The 19,487-nt window shown below is 48.8% G+C and overlaps 1 protein-coding gene and 1 long non-coding RNA gene across 2 annotated transcripts in view; one reads left to right on the top strand and one right to left on the bottom strand.

Moving 5' to 3' along the window:
• The window catches only part of NAV1 (neuron navigator 1), a 283,320-nt gene that overhangs the window by 137,312 nt on the left and 126,521 nt on the right, over positions 1 to 19,487 (bottom strand). The window lies entirely within an intron of this gene.
• On the top strand, positions 9,601 to 18,663 carry LOC111522795. The gene is made up of 3 exons (XR_002725328.3): positions 9,601 to 9,678; positions 16,749 to 16,852; positions 18,297 to 18,663. It is a non-coding gene; the product is annotated as an uncharacterized LOC111522795 (long non-coding RNA).

Here is a 19,487-nt window from a genome sequence, read left to right as displayed (position 1 = left end):
GTGGCAAGATAACTAGCAAGAGAAAACCTGCCTACAGAAGCCATTGAAATAAGCAAATGGGTTGGAGTGGGGGATAGGAGATAGAGGCAAATCAATGCAACCTTGCAACAAGATCACAAGATTTTCAGTTCAGCATCAAGAAATGTGGTCAGGAAATGTCTGGGCCACATTAGAGACAAAGTATCCAGTGCACTTAATAACTGGGCATCCAAATGCCTAGAGTCAGGGACTTGCTCCCCACCCATGCAAAGTGGGATGACAAATCTCTGAATTTCTAAAGAAACCTGTCCTAGAGTTTAATCAGACTCCTGTCCAAACACCTTGACTAAAGAAATGGGTGTTTTGATGGAGACCTGGGGAAGGTGTGAGAGGTAATTTTAGAGCATGGTACCCTGGGGGAGGGCTGGTCTGGATGGAATACTGAGGGGGCAGGGATGAAGGCAGCAAGAGGGTAGCTTGAGGGGAGTGAGTATTGGGGGGATTGAGAGGAGGAGCAGATGCAGGGATGGAGGAGGAGTGAAGGTGCTAAAGATGGGTGCCTTGATATCTCTGAGGACTAACATGACTCCCTTCCATCTGGAAGGACCGGGCAGCTGTCCCTCGGTGCTTATTAGGTCTACATTTCTTCACAGCCTCTTCTCTGACTCTGGAGCTTCAGGTGAGTGTGAAATAAAAGCAGTGAGCTAAGAACATCTTGTCATGTTGATCTGCAGCTGTCTCAGGTACCCTTTACAGGGACATTCTGCAGAAAGCAAGCCAAGACTGCATTCAGGGGTATTTTAGTTCACAGTGGCCTTAAAGACGTGCAGCTGAGGGCTTTCCCATATATCCATCATGTATCATCACAATTCCAGCCCAGGGCATTCAGAAGGATGGACGGGGTGCAGAGTGGATACGAAGAGCATGAGGCTTGAGTTCTACTTTTTGCTTTGCCACTAGCTGGCTATGTTTCCTGGACCTGCTCCTCATTTGTAAAATGATCTGTAAGTCATTTCAAGCCTTGTGGACTTGGTTTAGAGTCACATACACGCCCTGATTATCACCACAGAGGAAAAATGTAGTGGCTGCTGGGCCAAGGGGGACCAGCAGGGACTGTCACTGAAGATTCTGCCACAGGCGGTAATGGATCCCAGATAGTCTGGCCTCACATCAGGAAATATCAGGTGTTCAGGGAACCAGATACAGAGGAAATGAGCAGAAACACCCAAACATGGGGTAATGGACACCTTTACAATGATTACAGGCTGTTTCCTACAGAGCATCACCTGGGGGAAGGTGCGAGCTCATTAGCCTCACAGCCCCAAGGCTGGAAATCCTGCACATCTGTGATGGGGCTGGTCTGAGTTTCTCTAAACTCAATTAAATTTAGCAAGCATTTGAGTGCTTGCTACAGTGTTTCTCAGTCTTTGGTGTATAGCCTTTGGCCCAGCCTTGAAAGACTGTGATTCAAAATAACCGGGTTTTTTTGTTTTGTTTTTGAGATAGAGTCTCATTCTGTTGCCCAGGCTGGAGGTGCAGTGGCACGATCCTGGCTCATGAAACCTCTGCCTTCCGAGTAGCTGGGATTACAGGTGCCCACCACCATGCCAGGCTAATTTTTGTAGAGATGGAGTTTCACCATGTTGGCCAGGCTGGTCTCGAATTTCTGACTTCATGTGATCTGCCCACCTCGGCCTCCCTGAAGTGTTAGGATTACAGGCATGAGCCCCTGCACCCGACCAGAACTGGGATTTTTTTTTGTTTTGTTTTGTTTTTTTGAGACAGAGTCTCGCTCTGTCGCCCAGGCTGGAGTGCAGTGGTGCAATCTTAGCTCACTGCAACCTCCGCCTCCCGGGTTCACGCCATTTTCCTTCCTCAGCCTCTCGAGTAGCTGGGACTACAGGCGCCCGCCACCACGCCTGGCTAATTTTTTTGTATTCAGAACTGGGGTTTTTAAAAGCTGCATAGGCCAGGCACGGTGGCTCACGCCTGTAATCCCAGCACTTTGGGAAGCCGAGGTGAGTGGATCACCTGAGGTCAGGAGTTTGAGACCAGCCTGGCCAACATGGTGAAAACCCATCTCTACAAAAATACAAAAATTAGCCAGGGGTACTGGTCAGTGGCTGGTTAGGAACCCGGGCCACACAGCAGGTGAGGGTGCGGGCAAGCAGGACTGCCTGAGCCCCACCTCCTGTCAGATCAGCAGCGGCATCAGATTCTCATAGGAAGGTGAACCCTATTGTAAACCGCACATTCTAGCGATCTAAAGCGCACACTCCTTATGAGAATCTAGTGTCTGATGATCTGAGGTGGAACAGTTTCATTTCAAAACCATCTCCACCCCATCCCCCCGACCCCTGTCCGTGGAAAAATTGTATTCCATGAAACTGGTTCCTGTTGCCAAAAAGGGTGGGGATCGCTGGTATAGACCTTCATATGATGTCATGAGAATGGCATTTTACTTCTGTGGTCTTCATCCCCCAAACACATAACCCCTGTTTAACCATGAGAAAAATATCGGTTAAACCCACTGCAGGACATTCTGCAAAATACCTGACCAGTACTCTTCAAAACTGTCAAGGTGATCGAAAACAAAGAAAGTCTAAGAAACTGTCACAGCCTAGAGGGGCCTAAGGAAATCTGATGACTGAGAGTAATGTGTTATCCTAGATGGGATCCTGGAACAGAAAAAGAACATGATGTAAAAACCAAGGAAATCCAAATAAAGTCTGGACTTCAAGTTAATAATAATTTATCACTATTTGTTCATTAATTGCAATAAACGTACCCTAATAATGTAAAATGTTAGCAACAGGGGAAACTGGGGGTGGGGTCTGTCAACCCTCAGTACTATCCTTGCAACTTTTCTGTAAATCTAAAACTATTCAATATTAACAGTTTAGTAAGAAATTAAAAATTACATCGATGGTTCCGAGGCACAGCCAGGGTGATACAAGGTGATACAAGGGTGACAACTGCCCCTTGAACACCATGGACTTGAACTTAGTGAGTCTGCTTATACATTTCTTTTTTTTTCCAACCTTGCATGTAATGAAAATAAAGTATTCCTGGGATGTGAAAACTGCCTTCATAGCACGTAGGTTCCGCAGAGCTGAATGTGGGTCTTCACTATGCACGGATTTGGTTATAAGTCAGTGGTCCTGGAACCAATCCCTTGCGTATTCCGAGGAGAACTATACTATGTAGTAGATGCTAAAGAAAATAAGATAGTGAGTGACACTGCCCTTACCATCAAGGTTCTTAGAGGCTGACCAGGAAGAGTGGGGGACTGCTGTCAGACAAATAGAGAAAAAAGCTAAAATAAATAGTTTCAGCCAGTGAATGCCATCAGAGGCAGTGTCACAGAGGTTCAAAAGAACCTCAGAAGAGGTTCGTGGTTGGGGTAGGGGTGGTGGACCATGGGGAAATTTTTTTTCTTTTTTTCTTTTTCTTTTTTTTTTTGAGATGGAGTCTTGCTCTGTCGCCCAAGCTGGAGTGCAGTGGCGCCATCTTGGTTCATTGCAAACTCCACCTCCAGGGTTCAAGCAATTCTTGTGCCTCAGCCTCCCAGGTAGCTGGGATTACAGGCACGTGCCACGACACCTAGCTAATTTTTTTTTTTTTTGAGATGGAATCTCAGTCTGTCACCCAGGCTGGAGTGTAGTAGCACAATCTCAGCTCACTGCAAACTCCACCTTCCGGGTTCAAGCAATTCTCCTGTCTCAGCCTCCCAAGTAGCTGGGATTACAGATGTGCACCACCACACCCAGCTAATTTTTGTATTTTTAGTAGAGATGGGATTTCACCATATTTGCCAGGCTGGTCTCAAACTCCTGACCTCAAGTAATCTACCCCCCTCGGCCCCCCAGTGCTGGGATTACAGGTGTGAGCCACCGTGCCGGGCCAGAAAAATATTCTTAAAGGATGGGTAAGATGTTTATAGGTGAAGATGGAGGAAGTAGGTGTTTCCAGGCTGGAGATACCGCTCAATCCAAGACACAGAGGCCAGAAAATGTGAGGCTGACTTGGGGGAGAGCAAGAAGTCCAGCTGGACCAAACATGGAGCAATGTTTCCACATGGCCTCGTGGACTGCTGACCCTACCAGTGTTCTGCCAAAGCTGGATCCCACGGACAAACACGCTGGGGAGATTCTGCATATTTTTAACCCATTCCTGGGGAGTCACGAACCCCATTAGTATACAAAGTCTCAGAGACGTCCAAATCAGAAAATCTGTTTAACCTTTCTCAACCCAGAGTTTCCTAGATTTATCTGACCACAGGGTCTTTTATTTTTAAGTAATGCCAATTAACAAGTTTCACAGAATTGCCTCAGGGAAATGCTGGCAGATGGTTTGGGTAGGGAAGAGAAAGGAGAAGCTAGAAAGGTGAGAAAGTGCAATCACGGAGGCCTGAAATGCTGGGGTACAAATCAGGACGTTATTCTGTGGAAGCCACTGAAGGCCTGTTCTGGGGAGTGACATGGTCTCAGCTGTGCATTAGGAAGGCACCCCCAGAGGAGTGTATGGGGGTGAACTGGAAGGAGGGAAGTCAGGAAACATTCATGAAGGAGATGATGGTGTGAATAGGACAATGGCTGGAGAAGAAAGACAATTTAACATTTCAGAGGCAGAAGCAACAAGACTCAGTGAGCCATTGAACCAGGGTGGGGGTCAGGTACAGAGAAGTAAAGAAGCATGGGTACAAGAAGAGTGACATTGCGATCACAGCTGGGGAGGCAGGCCAGCCCAGCTGGTCTGCAGTGGAGCCCTCCCGACCATTCTCCTTTCTCTGTCCCAAAGGCTAGAGCAGCACCTGCCAAGCCCCCACTGGATGAAGGGTGCAACAAAATAAATTTAATTTGAGCAACAAAATAAAAAACATAGTGATATGCTTTGGCTGTTCTGTCCCCTCCAAATCTCATGTTGAAATGTGATTCCCAGTGTCGGGGGTAGGAGGGGTCTGAGTCATGGGGGCAGATCCCTCATGAATGGCGTAGTGCTGTCCTCACTATAATGGATGAGTTCTCACTCTATTAATTCACCCAAGATCTGCTTCTTTAAAGGAGCCTGGAACTTCCTTCCTCTCTCTCTTGCCATGTGACACACCCACTCCCTGTTCACCTTCTGCCATGAGTAAAAGCTTCCTGAGGCCTCACCAAAAGCCAAGCAGATGCTGGTGCCTTGCTTGTACAGCTTGCAGAACCATGAGCCAAATATGCCTCTTTTCTTTATAAACTGGCCAGGCTCAGGTATTCCTTTTTAGCAACGCAGAACAGACTAACATACATAGTTCTGAATCATAACTCAGAGTATGAGATAAACACTCCTATGAGTACATTGTGATATAAATCAATCACTGAATAAATAGGGGAGAGCAGACAAGTCTCTCATACGAGAGAATTCCGAATAATTTATAAGTGTTATCATTTATATAGGAATGACAAACCTATGCTCCATGCCCCACATCCCTCTTTGCACCACTCGAAAGCAAAGCCTCCCTGAGAGAGCACAGAGTGGAGTGGCCGGGAACCAGACACCTGTTCAAAACCCCTTTCCAAACCTTTCTAGCTGGATGACTTCAGGCAAGTTACTCAACCTCTCTGCCTCAGTTTCCTCAATTGCAGAAGGAGGACAAAAATAATTTCAACGTTGTTGGCTTATGAGGACTTAAGACACATGAAGTACCTAGTGACTGGGGGAAGATAGCAATGTGCAGGAGTTATTAAATAGAATGAGTATCTGGTACATAGTAAGGGCACCACAGATTTCAATAACTGGTTTGTAGGGGTTCAGAAGGGGGATACTGAGAGGAAGGAAGAGGTCTATAGAAACCATGGAGAAGGTTACATACAAACAGCTTTCAGCAGAGGGGGTCCTTAGGGGTGCCAGGAAGTCTGAGATGGAAAAATCAGGACACTGAGTTTCCTTGCCCTTTAGGGGTGGAAGGAGCTCTGGGCTGCTCATGTTCACATGGCTGCCTCACTTTCCCAGATGCACACCGGTAATTACAGCACCAGGGTTTCTGGTTCTCCAAGCACTTCCAAGCCCTTTGGGAGATGAGTTGTAAATGAGACCACTGCCGGTTTTGTGAAGAGAAAGGTGCTTTGAGGGCCAGCTGGCCTCCCTCTGCCTTAATTGTGGCCCGCAGGCTCTGGAGGTTGGTTCCCCGCTGCAGTCAGGCAGGAGGGGGCTTCATTTGGGTAACTCCTGCACATTGCTGTCTCCCCCCAGTAACCAGCCCCCACCCCCAAACTCCCAGCATCCTAACCACCTCCTCCCTTCTGGGCTCCCCTGATCTTTGTCTCCATGGGAGCCTCCCCTCCCCAGCATCCTGTATCCCAGCTGGAAGCAGATGGAGGGGAGGGGCTGCCAAACCCCTCTCCACCCCGCTGGATGCCGCACAAGCTCTCTGGTGGGATCCTTCTTCCTTCAAGTTTTTCTCTCTGAGCTGATACTGTGGAGTTTGGGTTGGGAGGGGGGACAGAAAGAGGGAGGTGTGTCCTGGAGTTGGAACTTGTGGGGAGATTCGTTGTGGTGGTGAGTGGGTGGTAAGAAACAATGAATTTGCAGGGATGAATGGAGCCTGGGACTTTGGAAAGCAGCCTCTTTTGTTGGAGGCTGGGTGAAGTCAGAAAGCTAAACAAAATTGCTGATACAGTTATTCCTTTCTCACTCCTTTCTTCCTTGCTGAAGGGTGCTGAAGTTACTAGGAAACTTACTATAGGAGAGGAGTTAAGAGTGCAGGGTTCAAATCCTGGCTGTGACCTCCAGCAGAGTCCTTGCCTTCTCTCTGCCTCAACACCCTCATCTGTAAAATGGGGGCAAGAGCACCTACCTCAAAGAGTTGTAGTAAAGACTGATTGAACTATTACACATAAAGTGCTTAGTTCAGTTTCTTGCACACAGTAAGCACTTGAAACACACCAGCCACTGGAGCGCTATCAGAAGCTTTCAGGAAAGTTCAGAAAGGCTTGCTTTGTCAGCAGCAGCTTAGGTTGAGAGGTAGGAGGCCTGGACTTGTGTCCTAGTATTTCCACAAACTCACTGCCAAGTCAGTTCCTAACGTAGCTTCCTCATTTATCTTTTGGGGATATTAGTATTTGTCCTAATGCCAGGCGCGGTGGCCCATGCCTGTAATCCCAGCACTTTGGGAGGCTGATGCTGGCAGATCACGAGGTCAGGAAATGAAGACCACAGTGAAACCCTATTTCTTCTGAAAACACAAAAAACTAGCCGGGCGTGGTGGCGGGCACCTGTAGTCCCAGCTACTCGGAGAGGATGAGGCAGGAGAATGGCGTGAACCCGGGAGGTGGAGCTTGCAGTGAGCCAAGATCGCGCCACTGCACTCCAGCCTGGGCAACAGAGCGAGACTCCGTCTCAAAAAAAAAAAAACAAAAAAATTTGTCTTACCTACTTTATCAGGGTGGTGCGAAAATGAAATCTCATCTGGCAGGATACATTTCTGAGATGTTTCATTTATGGTGCCTCCTTCTGTGTAATTCCACTCCCCAGCTCCCATTCTGAGCAGGTCACGCTTAACTTTGGGGACATTGGACAGGCTAGGAAGCAGAATGGGCCAGCATGTTTGGTGAAAACTTCAGGCTATTAGGAAGGTGAGTTTGGCCAGGTATGGTGGGTCATGCCTGTAATCTCAGCACTTTGGGAAGCCGAGGTGGGCAAATTGCTTGAGTTCAGAAGTTTGAGACCAGCCTGGGTGACATGGTGAAAGCCCATCTCTACCAAAAAATAAAAAGAATTAGCCAGCCATGGCGGCACACACCTGTGGTCCCAGCTACTCACCAGGCTGAGGTGGGAGTGTTGCCCGTGCCTGGGAGGCAAAGGTTGCAGTGAGCGGAGATTGTGCCATTGCACTTCAGCCTGGGCTGGAGACCCCATCTCAAAAATGAAACAAACAAACAAACAAACAAACAAACAAAAAAGATGGTGAGTTTAGGGGAAGGGAAGAGACTGCTTTTGAGAAGCAGAGAGTGAGCAAGGCTCTCCTGAACTAGAAATGAATGAAAAGAGCACCGTGAGTCCCAGGAGCAAGCAGTCAGATGCATTCCTACACCCTGAGGGGAACGGGGTGGGGTAAACGGGAGGAAGGGACATTGGGCATAGGCTGCTGGCCTTGGCAAAGAGGTCCAAGTCCCATGGCACAGAACTGGAGAAGCACTGAGGAAACCTGCAGGGACCACACATAGTGGTCCTTTCCTGTTTTCCAAGCTTTGTCCAGGCCTTCTGGACCTGGGTGTGACCCTGGGGTTGGGGGAAAGGACGCCAGCTGCCAGCAATTCTTTTTCTTTTTTTCTTGAGATGGAGTCTCCATCTGTCGCCCAGGCTGGAGTGCAGTGGCACGACCTTGGCTCCTGCAACCTCCGCCTCCCAAGTTCAAGCGATTCTTCTGCCTCAGTCTCCCGAGTAGCTGGGATTATAGGCACATAACACCATACCCAGATAACGTTTGTATTTTTTTTTTTTTTCAGACGGAGTCTTGCTGTGTCGCCCAGGATGGAGTGCAGTGGTGTGATCTCAGCTCACTGCAAGCTCCAGTTCTCGAGTTCACACCATTCTCCTGCCTCAGCCTCCCAAGTAGCTGGGACTAGAGGTGCCCGCCACCACGCCCGGCTAATTTTTTGTATTTTTTTAGTAGACACAGGGTTTCACCATGTTAGCCAGGATGGTCTCAGTCTCCTGACCTCGTGATCTGCCCACCTCGGCCTCCCAAAGTGCTGGGATTACAGGCATTGAGCCACCGCGCCCGGCCTATGTTTGTATTTTTAATAGAGACAGGGTTTCACCATGTTGGCCAGGCTGGTCTCAAACTCCTGGCCTCAAATGATCCATCAGCCTCGGTCTCCCAAAGTGCTGGGACTACAGGTATGAGCCACTGTGCCCAGCGAGACCTCAGTAATTCTGACTTGAAATGTCCTGCCACTCAGAGGGTAGGGGCTCAGAAGTAGAATTACATTGGTTTAAAGACAATCAAGAATGGGATGTTTGTTGCATGGCCAAGTTTGTGGGCTGTTATTCAGATCTATTACACACAGATTCCAAAGCTTTAAAAGTATGGAGTGCCAGAAACACAGTATTTGACATAATTATTAATTATCTAATTACTTTGGTATAAAAATGTTTGGCAAGAGGGGAATGGGGAAGGTTCACCAGGGCCAGAAAGGGCTTGGGCTGCAGCTTCTGAAAGATTGTGTCCACCTTTTAGCAGAGCTTGTTGGGTATTGCGGGGAGAATGGTGGAGGAGCCACTGGGAACCCCAGCCTGGACCACTGGGGTGAAACTATTTCCTGCAAGTCAGCTCTCCCCAGCCGCTTCCCTCGATGTGTGGCCTGCTTTGCCTCCCTGAGGCTCCCTGATTCCTCCCTCCACTCAAGGTCCCAGCACAAGGAAAGGGGACAGAGCTGGGCCTGTGCCTAGGAAGCCGACTCTGCGTCCTCCTCAGCACTTCTGGGCAGCTGCATTTCAGTCTTGGGAAGGAGAAAGGGAGAGAAAGAGTCCCTGAGCCCTGAAACCTGAGCCCAGCCTGGCTGAAAGAAATGCAGCTTTCAGGAAGGAGTCAAACTTTCTCAGGCTAAAGCTTCCTCTTAAGAGCAGAGGGAGTGGCTGCTGGGAGGCCAGGTCTCCAGAGTCCCCAGGGCACCTCCAGGAGGACGTCTCTGCAGGAGGCCAGAGGTCTGTGCCCCGGTAAGGATTCATCAACACCTTATCTCAGAAAGAGGGGCTTGAATTATCTCCTTTTGGTAGGCGATAGTGTAGGAAGCAGAACTGGCCAGCATACTTGGTAAAAACTTCAGGTGAGTTTAGGGGAAGAGAACACTTTTGAGACACAGAAATGGGGCAAGACTCCCTTGAACAACAAGTGAAAAGAGCTTTAGGTACAGGGGAAACTGAGGCTTGGGATGGTGATTTGGAAATAAAATAATTCTACTTATGAATGGTGACTTATGAGGCCGGCCACTGGGCCAATGAAATGTTTGCCATTCTTTTCTTCCCTCTTGAGGCTCCCCGCCTGCCATCCAGCTTCAGAAAATGGTTCCAGATAGGCAAACTTCATTGCCTCAGGAGGCCGGGGTTTAGGGTGGAGTGGAGGGAGAACATGAATTTAGAGAAATGAATTTGGACAGAACCGTAGGGGTTGTACACCTCAAATTCCATTGCTTTGTTTTAAACATCATCCTACTTTCAGGAAAGGTAACTTGGGGAAGAAGATGGAGGGAAAGATACGATATTTAAATGTGCGAATTCCTTTGGGACGAGTAAAATACAAATACGTTACCAAGTGCCTGGTTCATTTTTTGTTATAAGTTAATGGTAAGTGATAGTAGTGTTTATGGAGCAGTTCCTTTGTGCAGGCTAAGTGCACTGTCTAAAAGTAGGGACTTTTATCTCTCTACCACAGTGAAGAGGAAGCTGAGGTTACAAGAGGCTGGCCAGCCCTGGCCTTGTGACAAGAAGTGCCCTGTCACAAAGGAGACGATAAGCATGGAGGATCCCGGGGCAGGGGTCTCAGGAGCAGGGGACAGGTAGCAGTAGGACATTAACGTTGCGGCTTTTATGGTTTTGTCACGGAGCAGATTTGGCAATGAAAGATATTGTCAAGCATTCACCAAGGAAATAGAGGACACGTTGGTGTGGTCTGGATGCTGTTCCCTCTAAATCTCACGGGGAAAGGTTGTCCCCGTGTCGGAGGCGGGGCCTGATGGGAAGTGCTTGGGCCATAGGAGTGGATTCCTCATGGCTTGGTGTTGTCCTTGCTATAGTGAGTGAGTTTTTTTTGTTTGTTTGTTTTGTTTTGTTTTGTTTTGTTTTGTTTTGTTTTGTTTTGAGACGGAGTCTCACTCTGTTGCCCAGGCTAGAGTGCAGTGATGTGATCTCTGCTCACTGCAACCTCCGCCTCCCAGGTTCAGGCAATTCTCCTGTCTCAGTCTCCCAAGTAGCTGGGATTACAGATGCGCACCACCACACCCGGCTACATTTTTTTGTGCGTATTTTTAGTAGAGACGGGGTTTCACCATGTTGGCCAGGCTGATCTCAAACTCCTGGCCTCAAGTGATCTGCCCACCTCGGCCTCCGAGGGTGCTGGGATTACAGGTGTGCCACCGTGCCCAGCCAGCTTTCGTGAGATCTGGTTGTTTAAACTGTGTGGCACCTACCTCCACAATTCTCTCTTTTGCTCCCTCTGTCACCACGTGACAAGCGTGCTCCTGCTTCACCTTCTGCCATAAGTAAAAGCTCCCTGAGGCCCCTTTGGAGGCTGAGCAGATGCCTTCACCCTGCTTCCTATACAGCCAGTAGAACCATGAGCTAATTAAACCTCTTTTGTTTATAAATTATCCAGCCTCTGGTATTTCTTTACAGCAAGGCAACAATGGCCTAACACACATGTTTTGCTGTGGAAGGACCCCAGGAGGGCTCCTGGTACCAGCAATGACTATCTCTCAGAAGCCCTGGGCTGGGCCCTGGATAACCCCCCCTCCCCACACACACACTTATTCCAGGAGGAACCCAAGAAGGGCACAGAACAGAATCATGGGTAGTGCGGCACTGCGGCAGACATCCCCCACCACCCTTCCTCTCTCTGCTGCAACCCCTCTTCCAAAATACTTTTTGATTTTAGACAAGTTTCCATGGCAACCCAAGTCCGCATCAGCCAGAGGGTTACCATGGCGACTTAACTTGGCTCTGCGTCCACAGCTAAGGAGGGCCCTACACCTTAGCTGGCAAGCAAGGCTCAAAAAAAAAATCAAGTGAAGGGAGGACTGAGGCCTTGGCTTGCTGTGGGGCACCTGGGCACCTGGACAGCTGGGCTGGCCACCTGCCAGGCCTGGCAGCGAGGTCTTAGAGCAGTGGCCGGCCTAGTCCCCAACAGGACTGAGAAATGTTGGCTTGGGCTGTCTTAGTCTTTGGTTCCCACTTCAAGGCACTGACTGGGCCCCACCTTCAGATGAAGCACCCTCTCCATGACTGAGAGACCTCTTCTAAGAATCCTTCCCTAACTCCACCTGGCTTCAATAGCTCCTCTTTGACATTCTCTTGGTATTTATAGACTCAGTTTACGAAGTGCTCGGGCAACTCTTGGGCAATATTCCACATCTAGGCTCTAGACAAGGCTGCTATTCGGCTGCTATATCCCTTACAGTGCCCATGGCTACATATTTTCTGTCCTACGCCTATGCCTTCCCTTGTTAACCATCTGGGTCTTGAACTCTTCTGACCTCTCTCCCACATCAGAGTGGGGGCTCTCTGATGGCAGGGCCTGTTCCTTGCGTTTGCATTTCTGCACTGAGCCTAGCTGAGGATGCAGAGGGATGGGGAGGTGAGAATGGCCAATACTGGGAGTGGCCAATAGTAATGTGCCTGACCCTCCCAGCTGTGAAAAGGAGAAGAGAGATGTGAGGTCAATTCCCATTTTTTGGGAGGCTGACAATCTGGTCTGTAAATAATTGAGGCTGCTACTTCAGCTGTTTTACTGTCTCTCTATCTCCCATTTTACCACTCTCCAGCTACTATGCCAAGAGAAGAGAACAGAAATGAAATCTGATAAGTGTGTGCCTCCCACGACCATTCCTTATAGACGCATTCTCGCTCTGCTCGTAGATGCCGCAGCCCATCTGTGGGGCCTGCCTGCCCACGGGCCGGAAGTGTTGGACTCAAAAGCAATCCATCAAATGTGGTGGAGACACATTTGCGCTGTGTTCTGAAATACACTTTTAACTTTTACTGCATTCTCACAGAGCCTAAAACAATAAATTCATTAAAAAACAGCAAGAGTGTATGATTAAGCTCACTTTTCTTTTTAGCCTGCAAAAAGAGGTGTGTTCAAAATTAACGGCAGTATTTTTTTGTAAAGACCAGAGTCAGGATTTTCTTCGGTACTGCTTGTTGATTGGCCAGTGGGCAGAGTTCTATATGTGGGCCTACCATGCACCCCAAGGGCTTCAGTCGTCCCCACTGGCATTGCCATCAGTCTATGTGCGTCCACGGGGCAGTCGAGCTTGAGCGTCTGTTAGGCGGTAAGTTCTCAGAGCCCAGTCAGTTTGGCAGGTTTTTTACAACATGGAAACCAAGCTTGCCTTCCAGAAGCATCTAAGTCCTGCTCTGACCACAGGGACTTCTTATAGGCTTTCTTAGAGCCTCACGTGTATCCCTCTGCAAAGCCACCTTGTTTCTATGACACCGTGAAAGGCAGCAGAGCCCAACTGTTAAACACCTGGCATCTTGAGTTCTGCCACTTACTAGCAGTAAGAGCTTAGATAAAGAACTTAACCTTTCTTTGCCTCAGGTTCCTGGCCCATAAAATGTGAATGATGATCACAATAACATCTACCTCATAGAGGGGTTGTTCAGGTTCACTGAACTATTACACATAAAGAACCCAGAACAGGGCCTGGCACAAAGAAAATGTTCTATTATCCAAAATCTGGGTAAACTGTCTTGACAACCAGTTCCCAGGGACTTTCTGTGCTTAGAAAGAAGGTCCTTTTAGGCCAGGGACTTTTCAAATTGCTGGTTTAACTCATTTGTGGATCGTGAAATCAATGTAGTGGATTGCAACCAGCAATTGAAAAAAAATTAGACCACATACAATACAATCAAGAAATCACATATACAGAAAAATTAAATATATCGTGCATAGTATTGTTTCATAAAACTTTTGACTCAGTACGTGTGTACTGAGTTTGCTGAAAAATGTATTTCTGACTTGGAGGGTCAAGTAAAAAACGTTTTAAACACAGTGCTTTAGGCTGTTGTCAGTTAGTAGCGGCCTCAGTGTGAGTGAGTTCTTGATTCAGTCCGGAGAGAAAGTAGAGAAGGAAGAAGAGAGAGGAAAGCTTTGGCAGGCTGAAGAGGAGAGACAGGACACTGCTGATAGAGTGGGAGTGGAAGAGAGGCCAGGATGCAGAGGACCAGGATGGCAGAGAGAGTCTTGTATCTCTGACATTTAGCCTAAGCTGGGTGTGCTCCTTGTGGAGAAATGGAGCCTCTCTTTTTAGAGTTTAAACTCGAGACAGCCTGACATTACTCACCAGAGATAGAAATCAGCATCGGTACTGTGACCAGTGGCATGGTTCCCCACGGGAACTCCCAGACCAGAGCCCCTTATGGCCAGGGCTACTGACCAGACAGCTGGGAGATTCCGTGAGAAATGTGCACTGCCTAGAGACCCAGCATGCCCACGGTCTGCATCTCCCAGTGATGTCCACCCAACGCTTAGGAGTGCAGGAGTTTTCACATCCATGATCTCATTTGGTCCTCCCCACAGCTTTTTGAGATAGAAAGGGTAGAGCAAATATTATTCTCTATTTAGGAGAGATGAACAAATTGAGGCCCCAGGAGGTAGAATGACTTGCTCAAGGTCATGCTGTAGCACTGTTAGCCTCAGGGTGCACAATCTTCCCTGTTGGTCCAACAAAGTTCCATTTGCCTACTCTAACCTGTATCATCCCTGCACAGAGGTATGTGTAGGTGGGGTGGGGCAGGAGGCAGATATGGAGGGGAGGTGTCGGCTTTGAAGAGGGAGCACCTTAACATATCTAGAGCTCCTCAGTTTGGCCCATGAAAAGAACATATGAAAAGGGATCAATATCATACAGGGAGATGGGACACTGAGATTTAGCACTTGGTATTATATCCTGGGGAAGATAATACCCTCCCTGAAGGCAGGGATCACTTCTACCCTTCTGCTAGAACTCCACAGTATCCAGCATGGTCCTGGGCTCAGTAATACTGTTTGCCTCAAGAAGTGAAGTAAGTAGGTCCTTTAGACATCACCTTCAGCTCTTATAACTGTGCACACTTGGTGCAGAAATGACCAGCGTCACAACTGCCATAACAGTCAGTGTCCTTTACTAACCTTGCCTCTGAATTTGCAGATAGGATGACTGCTCTAGTCATCACCATTGGTTCTACCAGCACCAAAACCATTGCTTATCTCTACCACCATCATTGCTGCCATCATCACCAAAACATCACCATCATCTCTACCACCATCACCAACATGCCACCAGCATCTCTACCACCATTACCAAAACATCACCAGCATCTCCACCACCATCAACAAAACATCACCAGCATCTCTACCAGCATCACCAAGACACCACCAGCATCTCTACCACTATCACCAAAACATCACCAGCATCTCCATCACCATCACCAAAACATCACCATAATCTCTACAACCAACACCAAAACACCACCAGCATCTCCACCACCATCACCAAAACATTACCATCGTCTCTACCAGCATCACCGAGACACCACTAGCATCTCTATCACCATCACCAAAACATCACCATCATCTCTACCACCATCATCAAAGAAAGCATCACCACATCATCTCTATCATCATAACCAAAACATCACCATCATCACTGCCATCATCAACAAAAAATCACTGTTATCTCTGTCATCAAACTATCACCATCATCTCTACCACCACCACCATCACTGCTGCTGTCATGGTTACCACCACATCTGCCTGCTCAGGACACTCTAGTTGCTCCTCCACCTTTCCTGAGCTCAAAATTTATATGAATCTCATGTGCCCTAAGTACAGCTGAGATGAGCTTACCTTTTTAAAAAGGTATCCTCATTAAGAAACTAAAGTGTTTTGTTATCAAATTTATTTCCTTTATGCATAAGGAACTTTTGTATTTAGGCAAAGTGAAGTACTTTAATTTTTTAAAAAGCAAACATAAAAAAAAAAAAAAAAACATCAATGCAGAGGATCAGAGATGCTCCTGGGGTTCAGAAGTCTTATCCTGGTGTCACCAGAAACCTCACTGTGGGCTCAGGGAACACAGTGCAGCAGGCCCACAAGTCCCTATCTCTTTTCCCAGGGAATTGCTGGGCAGTTCTTCAACCTCTCCACTTCAGCTCCCTCCCTGGAGCCTGCAGGAATCTGTTTACTGTCCTCCAACCCTCACATCTGCACTGACATTTCCCTACCCAGGCCACTGTGGTGTCACCTGGATGGCTCTAACAGCTTCTAGTGTCTTCCAGGAACCCACCACTCTTGCCTCTCTCACTTACTCTCCCCACAGCAGCCTAAGTGACTTTGGAAAAACACAAACCTGATGTCATTTCCTCACTTAAAAGCTTTCCTGTTTTGCCACTGGATGTAGGGATAAAATTCACAATCCTGACCCTCATCTACAAGTCCCTGTTTGGCCCAGCCCACCCTCTTACCCTCCCATTTTCCCAGCCTCATGTTGCACCACTGCCACCTGGGTGGCCTCCTTCCACTTTCCCCAAATACTTGAGCCTTCTCGGACCTCTGAACTGACACATAATGTCCCTCTGCCTGGCTGACTCCTGCTCAGCCTCAGAGCCCTGGCTGAAGGCTCACCTCCTCAGAGAAGCCCTCCTTGGCCCAGCCTCTCTAATCCAAATCTTTGCACCCTTTACTTCCCTACATAACATGTACCCAATGTGAGTTGAGGATTCTGTGATCATTTGCTCCACGCCATTTGTCCCACAAAATTGTAAGTCCATGAAGAGAAGGAATAGGTTTATTTTGTTCATTGTTGAAATTCCTAGACTGGCATATAGTAGATACCCAACAGGTGTTGAGGATCCCCATGCCATTTGTTGCTACCCATGCCTGGGATCTTAACCACAATGCTACACAGGGTCCCAAAGCTCCATCCTCAGCTACCTTCCATTCTTTTCCTACCCTAGGTCCAGTCACACTTAGGCCATGGTCATGCATTTTCCCCAGAAAACCCATCCAAGGACCTGATTCTGTTTTTCAGCACACCGCCCGTGGCTCTGCTCAACGGAGGAGTTAGGAAAAGGAAGCAAGGTGCAGGAGTGACCTCAATGCAGCTAATGAAGATGCTGAGAGGAGTGAGGTGAGGTAAGAAGGTGGAGGGAAGGATCCTAAAGGCCCCCTTCTGTCCACACAATGGGGCCTGGAAGCGGCAAGCAGGACCGTTGAAGGCTCAGAAGACTAGGAACCAGTGTCAATTTTATACACCACAGAGGTGGCTCTTGGCAGCCTTCACCCTTCCATGCTCCAACCTTCCAAGCAGTGGGGCGGGGGGCTGCATCGACCCATGCCCAGCACCACCTCTCTACCCTTGGAGTCTCAGTCCCCAGAAGGTGCCTTCCACAGCGGCACCCCCACACAAGTGAGCAGTGCTGAGGCCATGGGGAGGGGCTGGGACACAGGCAGAGAGACCCCAGGAGGAAAGCCACGGGTGGCGGTGGACAGGAGTGATGAGCGGGTGGACGGAGCTGGCATCATCCCAGTCCATGGCACACGGTTCTCTGTGACAAGGCTTTTAAAGTGCCCATTAGCGAACATCACATTTCATCCTTTAAAAATCACCTTTTAAGAGGGGTGGAAGCACAGCTCACTCCCATTTGAGTACAAAGCCTGCTAAAGCCATCAGAGTAGGGGTGCTGGGAAGCTGGTGGGGGGTGGCAGGAGGCAGAGGGATGGGAGCCTCCTGGATCTGGGGCTGAAATCCCAAATCCTCCTTGCTGGCCTGCTCTTTGAGAGAGGGGCTTGGACTTTGGCAGATATGACTTCACACTCTGCCCACTGCTGTCACCACCTTAACTTTTCTCAAGGGGAAACCTGAGGCAGTCCCCGGGCCCCAGGAACCATCAGCAGGAGGAAGACATGGGCGCTATGGTCTCAAGTGCCTCAAGCTGACACCAATGGCCCAGAATTTCCTGGGGCCTATGGCCATGGCCTGTAATGGGACTCTGGCCAGTGAGACTGGCCCATCAGATGAGTGGTGGGGGCCTCCACCCTGCACCGTCAAGGGCTGGGCATGTCCCTACACTTGGGGCATCTTCCAGAAGAGGATCCCTCAGCCACCACCCTCAGCCATAGATAGAAAGCGGCTCTGGCTGCCCCTCAGGTTTCACTGAGCAATATGAGTCTCCACACATGGAAGGAACTGTGGAGTGACTTTTAAAAGCATATTTATGAGGCTTAAAAGCCACAGGGAGGGAGAGGTGAGTTTGTTACTTGACCCTAAAACCTCAGACAGTTCTAAAAAGTCACGGGTCAGGCCAGCAGCAGCTGTTTGCTGAGGTGCTGCTGTGACAGGCAGCACATCCTCCTCCTCCCCAGGTCCAGTGCCTAAAATAAGAAGAACCAAGAATCACAGGACAGGAATAGATGGCAGGAGGCCTGGATTGGGGTCTCTGATCTGCCACTCACCAGCTGGGTGGACTTGGGCAAATTTTGCTTTTGGGCATGTCGGTTTCCTCATCTGTCAGATGGGGTGGGATGATGATCCCACCCAGCTTTGACGTGGTTCCACCTGCTCCTTCCCTCTCTGTAGGAGACCATCAGCTCCAGAGAACACACCTGCCAGAGTGGGAACACCACTTAGCCCATGCCTTTGTTTCAAGAACCAGCTGTATGTGCTCAGTCAGGGCATCCTAACTTTACAGCCTGAGGAAGGGGATGGCTTAATTAAACTTTAGCGGGGAAATCACTGCATCAGGAGTCAGGGGAGCCCCAGGTGATCCTAAGCAAGTTCCTGTTCTTCTCTGGGCCTCAGTTTCCTCATCTGCAAAATGAAAGAGTTTGTACTTAATCTCGCAGAACTCCTCTAGCTTTGATGCTGTGATGCTGTGGCTTGCCATAAAATTGGAGGTGAGGGGATATCCTCAGCCTCAGCTGCACCCACACTCTCAGGTGAATTCTGACCCAGAGGTGTGTTGAACCTCTCTGGGAGTCTGGCTTCATGGAGAGGGAGCACGATTACCTTGCCTCTATTCTTGGCTCTTGTTTTTTGAATTCCGTTGAGAGAAACCCTACCGCAGAACATGGCGGAGGGTGGCTGCCTGCTTGTTCTGCCATGGAGCCCACACAGAGCCCCATACTTCCCTGCCTCCCAGAAACCCCAAGTCCTTGAATCTGCAGGCCCTCGAAATTGCAGGCCAGGAGGGAGCTGAGAGTGAGGGAAGGCCGCTCCCACCCAGGAGAAAGGCAGAATATTCAGCAGCCCTATCCCACTTGCTCTTTCTCCCCCAGGGTACAGGTGGACAACATCTTCCAGGCAGGCAGTAAGCCAAGGATGTGGGCTGCCGGGGAGACAGGCACAGAGGGAGATGGCCCTGGCTGCCTCCGCCCATCACTCCTGGCTCTTATTTATCATAAAGGCAAGCTCTTAAAGTCTAACCTCAGTCCTTCTTGCTCTTCTTGTTACTATCATTTTCTCCTGATCTCTCCTCAGTGGATATAAAGGACAGTTGCTCGACCGCCCTCATAAACCATCCCCCACCCCATCTGTCTTTTCTTCCAGACTTATGTTTCCTACATAACAGAGCTGCTTGATGCTTGAGATAATATATGAATTTTTTTTTTTTTTTTTTTTTTTTTGTAAGGAGGGAGGCAAGACAAGGTTGGGGGTGGGGAAAGATTCCCTTTCCAATTATGCCTGGCTCAGGCTGATACTAGTGTCAGTTTGCATTCCCTGAACATATGGGAGCCAAGAAGCAAGAGGGAGGCAGAGATGGAGAAGGAG

The sequence above is a fragment of the Piliocolobus tephrosceles genome, chromosome 1 (assembly GCF_002776525.5).
Source record: "Piliocolobus tephrosceles isolate RC106 chromosome 1, ASM277652v3, whole genome shotgun sequence".
NCBI classification, from domain to species: Eukaryota; Metazoa; Chordata; class Mammalia; order Primates; family Cercopithecidae; genus Piliocolobus; species Piliocolobus tephrosceles.
The sequence above is the reverse complement of the archived record's forward strand: the minus strand, read 5'-3'. Positions and strand labels throughout refer to the sequence as shown.